Raw genomic sequence first — 19,010 nt, 5'->3', positions numbered from 1 at the left:
CATCTCTATTACAGGGGTATTACCTACTGTGACATTAGTGGCATATTGGAAGTTTATACCATAAATGTAACTCTACTTATAGGACTCTGACCTCCAAAAATCAGCGCTCTCATGGGATGGTCACACAGAGTTTTTTCATGAGGATTTAGAAATAGATTCTACTCCTAAATCCACATCAAATACTGTTTAAGTTTTAATGGGAAAAGCCCCTTTAGTGCACACAGTGCTGTTTTCCCCACATTATTTTGAACATTTCACATTAAAACTAATAGAAACTTTTTCAAACAGTATTTGAAGCATTTTTTATGTGGATTTGCAGTAAAATCAGCTTCTAAATCCTCATAAACGGTGTGAAAAAGCCCAAAGTGGAAGAGGTGATGCCTGCACGTGGCTCTACAGTAGGTCATGGGTTTTTTTCCTTACTGATAGTGTGGAGAAATGACTGAAATTGATTTTTTTAGCAATTTAGAAGATCATGCCTTGGGGAAGGGAAGGGTCACATGCAGCATGTAGACCGGAAATTTAAAGGGGTTTTCCAGTCTTATATCACTTGCATACACCATCACTTTATGATTCCCACGATCCTGGCATGGCATGTCGTAGTACTACGCTATGACTATATGAGATAGGAAAAGCCGCATAGGCTGCCATTGTTCTCGGCAGCACAAGTCCTGTTTCCAGGACAATGTGCTGCCGAGAACTATGAGCTTTTGTGCAGCATATAAGATCATTTTAGTGGAATAATGAGCATTTTGCATGTTGTTTAGACTTTAGGAAACGAGCGTTCCTAGTTCACGATATTAATCGTCCAGTGTAAATAGACCTTTTAGCGCAGATGACCTACAATATCGCGGCTGAGATCACTTGTGCCGCCAAATCTTTCCTAGAGCGCATTACTGAAACGTCGCTGAGCGCCCAAATGTCTCCGTGGATGACGCTGGAGACTCGTGTGTTTAGACCAAATGAATTAATAATCATTCCGCCAGCTCCGGATTTTTCCGATAGTCATGCTTTAGAAATTTCTGAAGCTGCAGTGTGTAATTATTTAGCAGAAATAACTATTATTAATGTCAGGGAGGCACAATAATCCTTTTTATAGGGCATAGCTGTGTAATTTGTGCCGTAAAGGAGGACGCCAGACGTGCTGATAATATGGCCGACGAATTGTGGAAATGTAATAATGTGGGTTTGTTCTGTTCTCCCACCAGGATGATTGACCCGATGGGTAGAGACTAAGACTGAGAGAGGAACTGACTACATCAGATGACTGTACAGGGCCCGGTGTAATGACTGTGCTCAGAGTGAAAGGAATGCAGGCGGATTTCAGCTCTGAAGGCTTGGCAATTGCTAACTGTCTCCTGGGGGCCAGAACCAAGTGTAGACAACTGCTTAAGATGCTAATACTGGGGTGGGATTTAATTGAGGTTCCTTATGACCAAACTGCTAACAATGCTGGGTGCTAATTAGCAAATCCCATTAGTATACTAGGCGCGACTAAATGGACAAAGGGGCAAATTCAAAAAAACCCTGCCTCAGATGCCAAGAGAGCTTGTACTACTCCTATCAACCACTTTGCAGAGGAGAGGACCCCTGCAGTTACAAATAATTACATAGTGATATCCTTTTATGCTTATTATAGGGTTTTCTGGGACTTTAGTAAGGATGATCTCTTTTTAAGATATCTTTTTAAGTCCCCTCCATGACACCACTACGTACTTCTTGTACTTATGTCTGATTTTGTCCCATTCACTTGTCTGAGACTAAACAGCAGTAAACTGCAATACTAGGCACAACCACTACAACATGTGTGGCGCTCTTCCTGATAAACCATGAAGTGATTGTTAGCTCTCCGCGGTGAAGGGTAACTGGCCGGCGATCTACCAATCCTAAAGATGGACATTCAATATCAAAGTCATGAAAAACCCAGGTGGGACATGCCTATGTCCTAGTGTCATGTCCCATGACTTGGGAATCCTACACTGTTGTATTGTCATTGTATTGTTGCTGTTACATGCTGCCATGGGATAAGATTGCCTTTTAGAAGTTTGTCCTGTCTCTCTCTCTGTAGCCCAGTTCCGATGTAAGTAACCCCTCCTTTCTTCCCCAGTTAGTGGTTGTCAGCCATCTTTCTAGGTTCATCTCTGTACATCTGTGGCTCAGGATTGTCTTTTTACCTACTGGTGTTACTATTGTGCATAATACAAGAATTCAGCCTGAACATACACTTCTTCTGGAATGGCGAATCCCATATGTGGGATCTTTTTCCAACACCTGGTAAATAGAGCTATCACTCAGTTGTCTCATTATCTCTGCTAAGTATTTAGACCTATCCATAATCACTAGTGCCCCTCCCTTATCTGCTGGTTTCATGATGATGGACTGATCCCCCTGAAGGTTTTTCAGCGAATGTCTCTCTTCCACCGTAAGGTTAGGTGGATAAAACAGATTACCCCTCTCAATATCACTTCTAAGGGATATAAATGCATCCTGTACAAAATTAACAAATGTCTCGACTGCATGTGAGTTTTGTGGGGGTCTGAAGTGACTTTTATTTCTCAGACCTAAACTAGACGAAGATAACAGTTTAGGGTTACTACCAGTAGTAATAGTATCTACGGCTGGAGGAATGGTGGAGAAATATGCTTTTAATCTAATAGCGCGGAAAAACCTCTGAAGGTCCATATCCAGTTCAAAAGTACGACACCTATAGGATGGGCAAAATGATAGTCCTTTTTGTAACAGAGAATGTTCGGACATACTTAGGGTACGGGACGAGATGTTAATCACTAAGGCTACGTTCACATTTGCGTTGTGCGCCGCAGCGTCGGCGCCGCAGCGCACAACGCAAACAAAAACGCGGCAAAACGCACGCTAAAACGCTGCGTTTTGCGCCGCATGCGTCGTTTTTGCCCGCAAGTTGGACGCAAAAAAAATGCAACTTGAAGCGTTTCTTGCGTCCAACGCTTGCGGCCATGCGGCGCAAAACGCAGCACAACGCATGTCCATGCGCCCCCATGTTAAGTATAGGGGCGCATGACGCATGCGGCGCCGCTGCGGCGCTGACCGCAAATGTGAACGTAGCCTAAATTGTCCATACCTTCTGTCGGGTAGTCCTGTAGGAGTCTTGATTCCTTCTTGTGTTTCTGGTGATGTTCAGCCCCCACTTTATATTTCATTTAGCCACAGGATACCTTACTTGGCCACCTTTGTACGGACCACCATATACCCGGGCCAGCCCATTTGAGGTAATTACACAGGAAGTCCTGTCCGCACAGCATACGTAGTTATATGCCACCGACCTATACTTTTATCTTTTCTTTCCTTGTTTTCTACTATCAGTGACCTCTATCTACTTAGTACCCGATCCTTATTATCTGTGTACGTGTCCACAAAGTGACCACCTAGTGTAAGTACCACCATCTTGCTCAGCACAGTACTACACATATCTTGTCCGTTCACATGGTCATATATATATGCCCTTCTTTTACCACGCCACTTATAGGCATCACACACGACTTGTGTCCTGACCATCACTAATGTTCAAGCAGCGCTAAAGACACAGCACGGTATGTGTGCTATTTTTTCCAAAATGTATTGTGTTTATCTACAACCATTATATTGAGCGATGATATTATGTGCGGTATTACTCTGATATAAAATCTATACTATTTTTCAAATATGGCTCTCTTGATAAAATGTATATACTTTGTTTTTTTATTGTTTTTTTATTGTTTTTTTACTGCTTTTGTATTGCTGTTCATTTGTACACTGTATTATATTTTATTCTCATCTTGCATGTTGTAGTGACTGATGAAAGCCTAATTGAGGCTGAAACGTTTCTCCAGTGCTACCTCAGCACCAAATAAATCCACAAATATACTTAAGTTGAGTGCGAGACTTCTTTTTCTGTTCATAGAAGGATTTGGGTACCTAGTCTCTGCACCAATAATAGCAGTGCACACGGTGTTTTCTTTATCTAGGATGGACATAGTCTGTCTATATAGACAATTAAGGGGTAATCAGCTCCATTCTCTTCTATATCGGCAGGAGATCAGGGCCCGAGATGTCATGTCTGCAGGTATCTCCCATCTTGCCTGTGTGAGCAGTAAGTACCGCACATGCTCTTGTCTGATTTTAATGAGTAAGGCTTAATTCACACATCACTATTTCTATGCCAAAACTAGGAGAGTCTCAAAAACACAAAACGGGTACATTTTTCCTGGTTTTGGCAACCAAACACTGATACAAAGTACTGACCAAATACTGAGGTGTGAATAAGCCCTAAGTCAGGAGCCTGACCTCGGTCGCTCGCGCACGCAAGACTGCCACCCTGACGTTCCCACCTCCTGAGACAGAAGTGAGCAGAACCCAATGTTAGTTTTCAACTGACCTTTCCCCCCAATCTCGTGGAGGCTAGACAGTTGACAGGTTCCCTTATAATGGGGACAGCTGTAGAATTAGGCCAGGGGTGGGGAACCTCAGGCCCCAGGGCCATTTACGGCCCTCGATGACCTTTTATCAGGCCCTCGAGCAGATTATCGGGGACCGCAGTGCTTGGGCAGGGAGGTGGATTTTGATTGCCACCAGCTCATTAATGTCTTCTTGCTCTGTTAGCACACACATGCAGTGTTCACTACTGATCACTGAAGAGCATGCAATGAAAGATTACGTCCTGACACCAGTGCCAGAGTCAGGATGCACTTTGTGGGCGGAGGTTGTACGGCCCCCGAAGGATGGTATGAATATCCAAATGGCCCTTGGCAGAAAAAAGATTTCCCACCCCTGAATTAGGCAATAAAAAATTTGAGACAAATTCCAGCAGGGTCTCTAATCTCTCCTGACAAATGGTGTTTGGGAAAGAAGGATCTGGCATGTTGGATTTTAATGCTCAATCCTTTTGTTCTCAGGCCCGATGAGCCACCTCCAGAGGTGTCTGGCAGCAACTGTTTTTGCCTGGATTACAGTAGAATACGTGCATGTTCTGCTAAATTGAGCATGCGTAAGGGGGATGGGCCACCTATCTGAGGTGTATACGCGTCTTAATGCTCTATTGGCCGTATTATTGAGATCCACAACAAGCAATCAGTAAATTCCACCATTGACATCAGTAAACACCTATTCTCCGTACACAAAGTCGTATGGGCGGGAAGGGATTGAGACACACGCACGATATCATTATTTCCTCATTAGAAATGCCTTGACACTTGTCACAAGGCTGAGCCGTAGACTCATGTATTTAGCACTGTTTCTCAGGGAGTGGAGGGAAGTTAATCCAGAGCTTACACCAAACATTACAACATACAATGACAAGTAACGAGCGAGAGATGACACAAGGAATAATCGTCAACCAAGGAGGGAAAGACAGGGATTGTAGAAGTGGTCTGTCCATAACATCACACCTCTACATGGACCCCAACAGAACTTAGGTTAGATATTGGTCCACAATGGTGTTCTTCAATTTATCGACTTCTCAGCGTAGCTACCAAGTAATAGCCGCTCCATTCTCTGTAGTAATTCATTTTGAGCTCTCTTGGCAAAAATTGTAATCTGGCAGGACTATGGTGGAATATGGGAAAGTTAGAAGGTAGGGGATAGGTTGCAGGAGTAATGGTGAAGTTCATAGCAGAGACCAACTGAGCAGAGTGATCTATTTCATGTGTTTATCTCTGTTTATGTTGATGATTATGGCTTACAGTTAAAGAAAACTCAATAGACATTATAGCCGCTATCAAAGCAACCTGGGCTTCCATAACACCTCAGCAGTGCCACAGGCTGATCGCCTCCATGCCACGCTACATTAATGCAGTAATTGATGCAAAAAGAGCCCCAACCAAGTATTGAGTGCATTTACTGAACATACATTTCAGTAGGCCAACATTTCGGATTTTAACATCATTTTTGATGCTGGTGTTATAAAGTATTCTAATTTACTGAGATAATGACTTTTGGGTTTTCATTGGCTGTAAGCCATAATCATTAACATTAACAGAAATAAACATGTGAAATAGATCACTCTGTTTGTAATGACTATATATTAATGTATGAGTTTCACTTTTTGTATTGAAGAACTGAAATAAATTATCTTTTTGATAATATTCTAATTTTGTGAGAAGCAACTGTATTTTCGGCCGGAACATGTCAGATTTTTTTTTGTCTGTCTGAGGAAAAAAAATCACAGCTTGCATGATTTGCATACAATATTCGGATTGCACTCAGCTATGCAAATGATCTCTCTGTGGAAGCCATCGGACTGCACTCAGATGACATCTGAGTGTTGTGTGATTTTCACGAACTGACAAAATGGAGAAGATGGAGACATTTTTGTTCCCATCATCTCAACATCCGATAAATCGAATTACACTCTCTGATCGGAGTGTAATTAGCATCCTCTCAGATGAGAGAAATTACGGTTGTTTGACCCTAGCCTAATATCGAGTAAGGATGGTCGGAGCATGGGCACTGCATTAAAGCAGAGGTCCCCAACCTTTTTTGCACCAGGGACTGGATTTAAGCAACACCAGTTTTCCATGGCCCGGTGGGGGTGGGGCAGGGGCGGGGTTTTGGTCATATGGGGGTGGGGTTATGGAGGGATGGAGCTTAGTGCATACTTATCATATAATTATGACATTTATAATGAGGGCTGGATTTGTTCTTTTTCTTTCGCTCCTTGACAGTTTCCTGATCAGTCCATAACATTTCCTCCGGCACGGCGGTGCGGATGTAGCAGACCTGTGTTAGTCATTGATCATGTGCTCTCAAGAGAAGTTATCGGTCCATACTGCACTGATAAAAGTACCACAAAGCTTTAGCATGAGGCCAGATGTAGCAGAGAGGAATGTGTCACTTGTAGATTTCATACACAGAGTGATTCATTTGTCGGGTTTATGAAACACTGAACACAGATGTAGCAGAGCTGATGGTGTCACAGCAGAGTACATTCATTAATGATTAATCAATTGGTTTTTTACTGATGTAGCAGAGCTGAGTTTGTTATTTATTAAGTTTCATGGCCACTTCATGAAATCCTATCAACAAAAAAATATTCAGCACTGCTACATATACCCCAGCTCCCCACACATGGACCCTGCACAGCCGCCGGTAATACCTTCATTCAGAGGGGCCCAGCCCGCTGTTCCCGCACACACGCACAGGCACCCATGGTGACTCCGGAAATACATGGCGGGCTGTGGAAGCCGCCCGCCCTGCTCGTACAGCGGGAGATGGGAGGAGGGAGTGGCGGATGAGGGGGAGGAGACTTCCGCCCGAACTCCACGGCCGCCCACCAAAGGGGGAATGACGAACGCTGCGGCGCTGCAGTGTGACAGAATGGAGGCCGCACAACCGGCGTGGTTAGCCGCTTAAGTAGCTGTCAGCGGCGCCGCGGACCGGCTGATAAACCCCAACGGCCCGGTCCTGGTCCGCGGACCGGCGGTTGGGGACCTCTGCATTAAAGGAAACCAGTCAGATTGAACATAATGTCCAATCTCCAAGAAGCATGAAATGGGTAGTGTCGTTGGATAAGATTCAGTAGACCTTGTACATTTTTCATATCAATTCCTGCTCCTGCTGTGTATGAGTCCAGTCCTACAGTAATGCAGACATAGGACCACCCACTGGACTCCTGTGTTAGAACAGTGTTTCTCAACTCCAGTGCTCGAGACCCACCAACAGGTCAGGTTTTAAGGATTTCCTTAGTATTGCACAGGTGATAATTTAATCACCTACTCAAGCATTAATTCCATAACCTATGCAATACTAAGGAACTCCTGAAAACATGACCTGTTGGTGGGTCTTGAGGACTGGAGTTGCGAAACACTGGTCTAGAATAACCAGGCACGTTATAGACCGCAACTCCTGCCATAAAAAAAAATACTTCTTATTGCACAGTTGCATATATAGGCAATCCAAGGGCCTAACAAGACAAACCCTACTGAAAAGGGGACCCATCACCAGGTCAAAAATGTCCAGTTTTTGCTCCTATTCTATTCCTACTGCCTCCCTGAATATTCTGAATATCTTGGTTTAAATCCATCATATGGTTCTGCAGCGCCCCAGAGTCCTGGTCGTTGCAGTACTGATGCTCCGCCGCTAAGGGGGGCTATGGTACGTCTGATGGCACTGAAGGAGTTCACCTGACCAGGTATCACAGACACCAATACACTTCACAGTCTGGCCTCCAGGGGGAGCTAAGGGTGCTATGTATTAGGCCACTCCTCACAATCTGGTAAAACTGGGGGTTGGATAGGAAGTTAGAGAGAAGCTGACTGGGAATCGAACAGGCAACACCCTGTGGCAGAGGGTGTTGCGGGGAGAGACTCAGGGGGGTCCCTGTCAGGGGTGGGATCCTGGCAGAGACCTAGCGAACAGAGAGAACGTTACGGGACCGCGCCTGCACTAGATAGCGGTGGTGCCCTAAGAAAGGACAAGAAGCGAGGTATATTGTGCTGAGTGAGAAACGAGATCAACGCAACAAGGAGAATACCAGTAGGAGTCGTGCTGTAAGACGAGGCAACATCCTACTGAGGCGCGTAGCCGGTGGCCGGAACGCCGAGGAAGTACTAGGCTCCAAGCAATACTTCAAACCTACGGCAGGACAGTCAGCTATAGGCGGGCTGTCTCACACAAATCACCTACGAAGACACAGGGGGCAACAATAGGAGAAGGGTGACACTAGGGTCCAGGAAGAACTCCGAGCCTACCCGTCATACGGGTGCGTCCTAGCCAAATCATCTGGGGGACGAAGAAGAACATCAGAATCGAGTTGTGAGGGAACACGAGAAACAGACACAACAGTTGTGGGGACTATCCCGTGAGCACAGCAGGGGAGGACCGCAACACACAAGCGCTAGAAGGTAGGCACAGATTTCCACCTGCAAAGGGAACTCTGGAGGTGCCATCGGACCGGCCGGACTTGCGCAGCCTGGTTAACCATATTCCGGACTGAGGATCCTGAAGCCTTCAGTAAAGAGGTAAAGAGACTGCAACCTGGTGTCCTCGTTATTTACTGTGACCAGCACTCCACCGCACTACCACCACCATCCACACCTTTCATTGTACGCCCCTCAGCAGGGTCACTGACCGGGTCTAGCCACCGTGACAACCCCAGAGCAGAGACCCAGAGGCCCGGTACCGGGTACCCCTCGACCCTGCGGCAGTGGGGGCGCTGCAGTTCCAGACATATGAGTCCTTTTATCTAGTGCTTCTTTCTAAGGTATTTACCAAAAAGGGGTGGTGCTTACAGGGTAATTTATGCACAGTAGCTTAAAGACACGCCCCAGAGGATCCTAAGGGCCATGGCCCTTTCGTGAAGAGCTTAAAAATGATCACAAAATAAAAAGGTTATATCTCTGGAACAGTATGGCGGATTTTAAACTAACAAAAAATGGATTACTCAGGGGATCAGTGGGAATAAAATAAAAGGGAAAGCTGCACACTTTTGACCTGGTGACAAGTCATCTTTAACTGATGAGCAATATATTGCACACCTTACAAAGCAGATGTGTTCATCAGTGCATGGCTGATTTCATGGAGGTTACTATTCTATGGCGGAAAAAAATCGAACAACTGTAAGAAATTAAATCAAGAAGTCTTATTGCTGGGGGACTTTAGAGGCGATGATTTACTGTAATGGACGTGATGTCACAATCTTGTACTTCACGTGGAGGATGTGAGAGGGAAGTCCCAGCAGACGCAGTTTCAGTTTTGGATGGGATTCCTTCTTACTCTTAGTATTCCAAGCGCCTGGACTGATCCGCTAATTCTTAGATAATCTGGAGGGGGGATATAACGTGTTGTGTCTCTATATCGAATGCTCTCCTTCATGTTTTGTCTTCCTGGCAAGGACACCACCTGGCAGATTACCATGTCTGCCTCAGACTTGTAGGATTTCTCTAGCCCCTTTATGTATTAGGGAAGCTCCTGGGCTCCAGTGTACATGTTGTACAGGGCCTCCACCTTCCCTTTAAGTACCAAGAATGGGGGTGTACCTAAAGGGTGTGCAGGGGTAGTGTAAGATGACCCAAGGTCTGGTGCCAGTTCTTCTGCAATTCTTTGAAGCTTTGGTTGGTTAAATGACCACATTTTTAAGCCATCGCTGATTACTCCTAGGTGTGGCATCTGGCACAATGAATTTCCGCCAGCTACACCTGCACGATAACACCTTCTTCATTACCTTACTGTTCTTGTCTTGCAGCTGCCAGTCTACAGGTGACAGAGATCCGGGGTCCTGGGTTTGTATCAGTCCGGAGCAGTATTTCTGCTGTTATGGAACTGTCTCATTACACTTTATAAAGGACCATGTGTGATGGAAATACATTATGGAATTGCTATACATGCACATCCCTCACATACATGATAAACCCAAACCATAAGCTTGTGCTTGAACAACATAACATATGATGATACACGATTTATAGTTGTCCTGACGAGTATTTTACAGAGCTAATAGGCAAGATATGTCTTGGTAACAATTACACAAATTTTTATAGGCATTGTATCCAATCTTAGACTCAGCGGTGTTTATAGGTAGTGCATAGAAAAAAGATGCCATATGGTACCAGGTTTTGCCAATTACAATAAAAGAAACTGGGGTTTGTTTCCCCCTCTAAACAATTTAATTTTTGCACAAAGGAACAGCATTATGGTAGTTATATTCTTGTGTATAGGGGGCAGTATTATAGTAGTTATATTCTTGTACATAGGGGGCAATATTATAGTAGTTATATTCTTGTGTATAGGGGACAGTATTATAGTAGTTATATTCTTGTACATAGGGGCAGTATTGTAGTTATATTCTTGTACATAGGAGCAGTATTATAGTAGTTATATTCTTGTACATAGGGGGCAGTATTGTAGTTATATTCTTGTACATAGGAGCAGTATTATAGTAGTTATATTCTTGTACATAGGAGCAGTATTATAGTAGTTATATTCTTGTACATAGGGGGCAGTATTGTAGTTATATTCTTGTACATAGGAGCAGTATTATAGTAGTTATATTCTTGTACATAGGGGGCAGTATTGTAGTTATATTCTTGTACATAGGGGCAGTATTATAGTAGTTATATTCTTGTACATAGGGGCAGTATTATAGTAGTTATATTCTTGCACATAGGACCAGTCTTATAGTAGTTATATTCTTGTACATAGGGGGCAGTATTATAGTAGTTATATTCTTGTACATAGGGGCAGTATTGTAGTTATATTCTTGTACATAGGGGGCAGTATTATAGTAGTTATATTCTTGTACATAGGGGGCAGTATTATAGTAGTTATATTCTTGCACATAGGGGGGCAGTATTATAGTAGTTATATTCTTGTACATAGGGGCCGTATTATAGTAGTTATATTCTTGTACATAGGAGAAGTATTATAGTAGTTATATTCCTGTGTGTAGGGGGCATTATTATAGTAGTTATATTCTTGTACATAGGGGGCAATATTATAGTAGTTATATTCTTGTGTATAGGGGGCAGTATTATAGTAGTTATATTCTTGTACATAGGAGCAGTATTATAGTAGTTATATTCTTGTACATAGGGGCAGTATTATAGTAGTTATATTCTTGTACATAGGAGAAGTATTATAGTAGTTATATTCCTGTGTATAGGGGGCATTATTATAGTAGTTATATTCTTGTACATAGGGGGCAATATTATAGTAGTTATATTCTTGTGTATAGGGGGCAGTATTATAGTAGTTATATTCTTGTAGATAGGGGCAGTATTGTAGTTATATTCTTGTACATAGGGGGCAGTATTATAGTAGTTATATTCTTACACATAGGGGGACAGTATTATAGTAGTTATATTCTTGTACATAGGGGAAGTATTATAGTAGTTATATTCTTGTACATAGGGGGCAGTATTATAGTAGTTATATTCTTACACATAGGGGGACAGTATTATAGTAGTTATATTCTTGTACATAGGGGAAGTATTATAGTAGTTATATTCTTGTACATAGGGGGCAGTATTATAGTAGTTATATTCTTGTACATAGGGACAGTATTATAGTAGTCATATTCTTGTGCATAGAAGACAGTATTATAGTAGTTATATTCTTGTACATAGGGGGCAGTATTATAGTAGTTATATTCTTGTACATGGGGGCAGTATTATAGTAGTTATATTCTTGTACATAGGGGCAGTATTATAGTAGTTATATTCTTGTACATAGGAGAAGTATTATAGTAGTTATATTCCTGTGTGTAGGGGGCATTATTATAGTAGTTATATTCTTGTACATAGGAGAAGTATTATAGTAGTTATATTCCTGTGTATAGGGGGCATTATTATAGTAGTTATATTCTTGTACATAGGGGGCAATATTATAGTAGTTATATTCTTGTGTATAGGGGGCAGTATTATAGTAGTTATATTCTTGTAGATAGGGGCAGTATTGTAGTTATATTCTTGTACATAGGGGGCAGTATTATAGTAGTTATATTCTTACACATAGGGGGACAGTATTATAGTAGTTATATTCTTGTACATAGGGGAAGTATTATAGTAGTTATATTCTTGTACATAGGGGGCAGTATTATAGTAGTTATATTCTTACACATAGGGGGACAGTATTATAGTAGTTATATTCTTGTACATAGGGGAAGTATTATAGTAGTTATATTCTTGTACATAGGGGGCAGTATTATAGTAGTTATATTCTTGTACATAGGGACAGTATTATAGTAGTCATATTCTTGTGCATAGAAGACAGTATTATGGTAGTTATATTCTTGTACATAGGGGGCAGTATTATAGTAGTTATATTCTTGTACATGGGGGCAGTATTATAGTAGTTATATTCTTGTACATAGGGGAAGTATTATAGTAGTTATATTCTTGTACATAGGGGGCAGTAATATAGTAGTTATATTCTTGCACATAGGGACAGTATTATAGTAGTTATATTCTTGTACATAGGGGGCAGTATTATAGTAGTTATATTCTTGTACATAGGGACAGTATTATAGTAGTCATATTCTTGTGCATAGAAGACAGTATTATAGTAGTTATATTCTTGTACATGGGGGCAGTATTATAGTAGTTATATTCTTGTACATAGGGACAGTATTATAGTAGTCATATTCTTGTACATAGGAGACAGTATTATAGTAGTTATATTCTTGTACATAGGGGCAGTATTGTAGTTATATTCTTGTACATAGGGGGCAGTATTATAGTAGTTATATTCTTGTACATAGGGGCAGTATTGTAGTTATATTCTTGTACATAGGGGCAGTATTGTAGTTATATTCTTGTACATAGGGGGCAATATTATAGTAGTTATATTCTTGTACATAGGGGCAGTATTGTAGTTATGTTCTTGTACGTAGGGGCAGTATTGTAGTTATATTCTTGTACATAGGGGCAGTATTGCAGTTATATTCTTGTACATAGGGGGCAGTATTATAGTAGTTATATTCTTGTACATAGGGGGCAGTATTATAGTAGTTATATTCTTGTACATAGGGACAGTATTATAGTAGTCATATTCTTGTGCATAGAAGACAGTATTATAGTAGTTATATTCTTGTACATAGGGGGCAGTATTATAGTAGTTATATTCTTGTACATAGGGGCAGTATTATAGTAGTTATATTCTTGTACATAGGGGGCAGTATTATAGTAGTTATATTCTTGTACATAGGGACAGTATTATAGTAGTCATATTCTTGTACATAGGAGACAGTATTATAGTAGCTATATTCTTGTACATAGGGGCAGTATTGTAGTTATATTCTTGTACATAGGGGGCAGTATTATAGTAGTTATATTCTTGTACATAGGGGCAGTATTGTAGTTATATTCTTGTACATAGGGGCAGTATTATAGTAGTTATATTCTTGTACATAGGGGCAGTATTGTAGTTATATTCTTGTACATAGGGGGCAATATTATAGTAGTTATATTCTTGTACATAGGGGCAGTATTGTAGTTATGTTCTTGTACGTAGGGGCAGTATTGTAGTTATATTCTTGTACATAGGGGCAGTATTGCAGTTATATTCTTGTACATAGGGGGCAGTATTATAGTAGTTATATTCTTGTACATAGGGGGCAGTATTATAGTAGTTATATTCTTGTACATAGGGGCAGTATTGTAGTTATATTCTTGTACATAGGGGAAGTATTGTAGTTATATTCTTGTACATAGGGGCAGTATTGTAGTTATATTCTTGTACATAGGGGGCAATATTATAGTAGTTATATTCTTGTACATAGGGGCAGTATTGTAGTTATGTTCTTGTACATAGGGGCAGTATTGTAGTTATATTCTTGTACATAGGGGCAGTATTGCAGTTATATTCTTGTACATAGGGGGCAGTATTGTAGTTATATTCTTGTACATAGGGGCAGTATTATAGTAGTTATATTCTTGTACATAGGGGCAGTATTATAGTAGTTACATTCTTGTACATAGGAGCAGTATTATAGTAGTTATATTCTTGTGCATAGGGGGAAGTATTATAGTAGTTATATTCTTGTACATAGGGACAGTATTGTAGTTATATTCTTGTACATAGGGGGCAGTATTATAGTAGTTATATTCTTGCACATAGGGGGCAGTATTATAGTAGTTATATTCTTGTACATAGGGGCAGTATTATAGTAGTTATATTCTTGTACATAGGGGCAGTATTATAGTAGTTATTTTCTTGTACATAGGGGCAGTATTGTAGTTATATTCTTGTACATAGGGGGCAGTATTATAGTTGTTATATTCTTGTACATAGGGGGCAGTATTATAGTAGTTATATTCTTGTACATAGGGACAGTATTATAGTAGTTATATTCTTGTACATAGGAGACAGTTATAGTAGTTATATTCTTGTACATAGGGGCAGTATTGTAGTTATATTCTTGTACATAGGGGCAGTATTGTAGTTATATTCTTGTACATAGGGGGCAGTATTGTAGTTATATTCTTGTACATAGGGGGCAGTATTATAGTAGTTATATTCTTGCACATAGGGGGGCAGTATTATAGTAGTTATATTCTTGTACATAGGGGGCAGTATTATAGTAGTTATATTCTTGTACATAGGGGCAGTATTATAGTAGTTATTTTCTTGTACATAGGGGCAGTATTGTAGTTATATTCTTGTACATAGGGGGCAGTATTATAATTGTTATATTCTTGTACATAGGGGGCAGTATTATAGTAGTTATATTCTTGTACATAGGGACAGTATTATAGTAGTTATATTCTTGTACATAGGAGACAGTTATAGTAGTTATATTCTTGTACATAGGGGCAGTATTGTAGTTATATTCTTGTACATAGGGGCAGTATTGTAGTTATATTCTTGTACATAGGGGGCAGTATTGTAGTTATATTCTTGTACATAGGGGCAGTATTATAGTAGTTCTATTTTTGTATATAGAGGCAGTATTGTAGTTATGTTCTTGTACATAGGGGCAGAATTATAGTAGTTATATTCTTGTACATAGGGGCAGTATTATAGTAGTTACATTCTTGTACATAGGAGCAGTATTATAGTAGTTATATTCTTGTACATAGGAGACAGTATTATAGTAGTTATATTCTTGTACATGTGGCAGTATTTTAGTTATATTCTTGTACATAGGGGCAGTATTATAGTAGTTATATTCTTGTGCATAGGGGGAAGTATTATAGTAGTTATATTCTTGTACATAGGGGCAGTATTGTAGTTATATTCTTGTACATAGGGGGCAGTATTATAGTAGTTATATTCTTGCACATAGGGGGGCAGTATTATAGTAGTTATATTCTTGTACATAGGGGCAGTATTATAGTAGTTATATTCTTGTACATAGGGGGCAGTATTATAGTAGTTATATTCTTGTACATAGGGGCAGTATTGTAGTTATATTCTTGTACATAGGGGGCAGTATTATAGTAGTTATATTCTTGTACATAGGGGGCAGTATTGTGGTTATATTCTTGTACATAGGGGCAGTATTGTAGTAGTTATATTTTTGTATATAGGTTCAGTATTGTAGTTATATTCTTGTACATAGGGGCAGTATTGTAGTTATATTCTTGTCCATAGGGGGCAGTATTATAGTAGTTATATTCTTGTACATAGGGACAGTATTATAATAGTTATATTCTTGTACATAGGGAGCAGTATTATAGTAGTTATATTCTTGCACATAGGGGGCAGTATTATAGTAGTTATATTCTTGTACATAGGGGCAATATTATAGTAGTTATATTCTTGTACATAGGCGGAGTATTATAGTAGTTATATTCTTGTACATAGAGGCAGTATTATAGTAGTTATATTCTTGTACATAGGAGCAGTATTATAGTAGGTATATTCTTGTACATAGAGGCAGTATTATAGTAGTTATATTCTTTTACATTGGAACAGTATTATAGTAGGTATATTTTTGTACATAGGAACAGTATTATAGTAGGTATATTCTTGTACATAGGGGCAGTATTATAGTAGTTATTTACTTGTGTATAGGGGCAATATTATACTAATTATATTCTTGTACATAGGGGCAGTATTATGGTAGTTATATTCTTGTACATGGGGGTAGTATTATAGAAGTTATATTTTTATACATGGAGTAGTATTATAGAAGTTATATTCTTGTACATAGGTGCAGTATTATAGTAGTTATATTCTTGTACATAGGGGGCAGTATTATGGTAGTTATATTCTTGTACATAGGGGCAGTATTATAGTACTTATATTCTTGTCCATAGGGGGCAGTATTATAGTAGTTATATTCTTGTGTATAGGGGCAGTATTATAGTACTTATATTCTTGTACATAGGGGGCAGTATTATAGTAGTTATATTCTTGTACGTAGGGGCAGTATTATAGTAGGTATATTCTTGTACATAGGGAGCAGTATTATAGTAATTATATTCTTGTACATAGGAGCAGTATTATTGAAGTTCTATTCTTGTACATAGGGGCAGTATTATAGAAGTTATATTCTTGTATATAGGGGTAGTATTATAGTAGTTATTTTCTTGTACGTGGGGGCTGTATTATAGAAGTTATATTCTTGTACATAGGGGGCAGTATTATAGTAGATATATTCTTGTACATAGGGGCTGTATTATAGTAGCTACATTCTTGTACATAGGAGCAGTGTTATATTAGGGACCCTATATTATTGTACATAGTGCAGTATTAAAGCAGCAGCATAGCTAATATTAGCATCAATAGTGAATGGAATTGCAACCAGAGTGGTTTTTTTGCCCTAGGGAAGGAGAATTCAATCTTTTCATGTGACGAATGCACAACTGTAATGAGAGATAATAAACAGATAAAAAGGTCTTCAGGCAATCATAAATAATATAATAGTACATGATGTGATACTGGAACGTTCTTTTAATTCCATTTAATAATCATAAATCTGACCAAAGGAAATTGCAATGAAATTTCTTGTATTATTTTCTGGCTTCTCGTGTTGCACCTCTTGTTTTGCTGAGCTGGGGAATGTCACGTCTCCTCCTGAAGCGATTTTGCTCTGGTCTTGCAGTTCTTACCAGAGATCGGCCTACATGAGACAGCAATGTCAGACTGATTTACTAGGCTCTCTTCCATCACTATGGGCGCTAGTGACAGGATTATTCCTGGGGTGCTCCATTAGTGGCGAGCACTCAAGTGTATGACTGGTACAATTAAGGCTGCCAGAGCGAGGTCCGGAAGATGTTCATATAAAATTTACAATAAACCGGAAGCTGTGTACAATGCACAGAGATGACTAGAAAATGATAAATCACACAAATTAATCCTGCATCTGATAATCTAGAAAGTCTCGTGGTCCAGCACAAAACTGCAATTTAGTAGCAAACTCGATGAGATATTTTTGCAATTCCTAAACATTTTTAAGATCTCTGCAAGTGAATGGGGGTTCTTGCTTCCCTCCAGTGACGGACAACTAAGATTTTGTTTCAATTATTTGCAAAGTAGAGAATCCTTTGATAAATACAGGTGCTTCTCACAAAATTAGAATATCATAAAAAAGTTATTTATTTTAGTTCTTCAGTACAAAAAGTGAAATTCATATATTATATAGAGTCATTACAGAGTGATCTATTTCAAGTGTTTATTCCTGTTAATGTTGATGATTACGGCTTACAGCCAATGAAAACCCAGAAGTCATCTCAGTAAATTAGAATACTTTATAACACCAGTTTGAAAAATGATTTTAAAATCCGAAATGTTGGCCTACTGAAATGTATGTTCAGTAAATGCACGCAATACTTGGCCATGGCTCATTTTGCATCAATGCGGCATGGCATGGAGGCGATCAGCCTGTGGCTCTGCTGAGGTGTTATGGAAGCCCAGGTTGCTTTGATAGCAGCCTTCAGCTCGTCTGCATTGATGGGTCTGGTGTCTCTCATCTTCCTCTTGACAATACCCCATAGATTCTCTATGGGGTTAAGGTCAAGCGAGGTTGCTGGCCAATCAAGCACAGTGATATTGTTGTTTTTAAACCAGGTATTTGTACTTTTGGACAGGTGCCAAGTCCTGCTGGAGAATGAAATTTCCATCTCCAAAAAGCTTCTCGGCAGAGGGAAGCATGAAGTGCTGTAAAATTTCCTGGTAGACAGCTGCGCTGACTTTGGTATTGATAAAACACAGTGGACCTACACCAGCAGATGACATGGCTCCCCAAACCATCACTTATTGTGGAAACCTCACACTAGACCTCAAGCAGCTTGGATTGTGGCCTCTCCACTCTTCCTCCAGACTCTGGGAACTTGATTTCCAAATGAAATGCAAAATTTACTTACATCTGGAAACAACACCTTGGACCACTGAGCAACAGTCCAGTTCTTTTTCTTCTTGGCCCAGGTAAGACACTTCTGGAGTTGTCTATTGGTCATGAGTGGCTTGACACAAGGAATGCGACACTTGTAGCCCATGTCCTGGGTGTTGTGGCTCTTGAAGCAATGACTCCAGCAGCAGTCCACTCCTTGTGAATCTCCCCAAAATTTCTGAATGGCCTTTTCTTAACAATCCTTTCAAGGCTGCGGTTATCCCGGTTG

This window comes from Ranitomeya variabilis, chromosome 4 (genome assembly GCF_051348905.1).
Source record: "Ranitomeya variabilis isolate aRanVar5 chromosome 4, aRanVar5.hap1, whole genome shotgun sequence".
Classification (NCBI taxonomy): Eukaryota; Metazoa; Chordata; class Amphibia; order Anura; family Dendrobatidae; genus Ranitomeya; species Ranitomeya variabilis.
The sequence above is the reverse complement of the archived record's forward strand: the minus strand, read 5'-3'. Positions refer to the sequence as shown.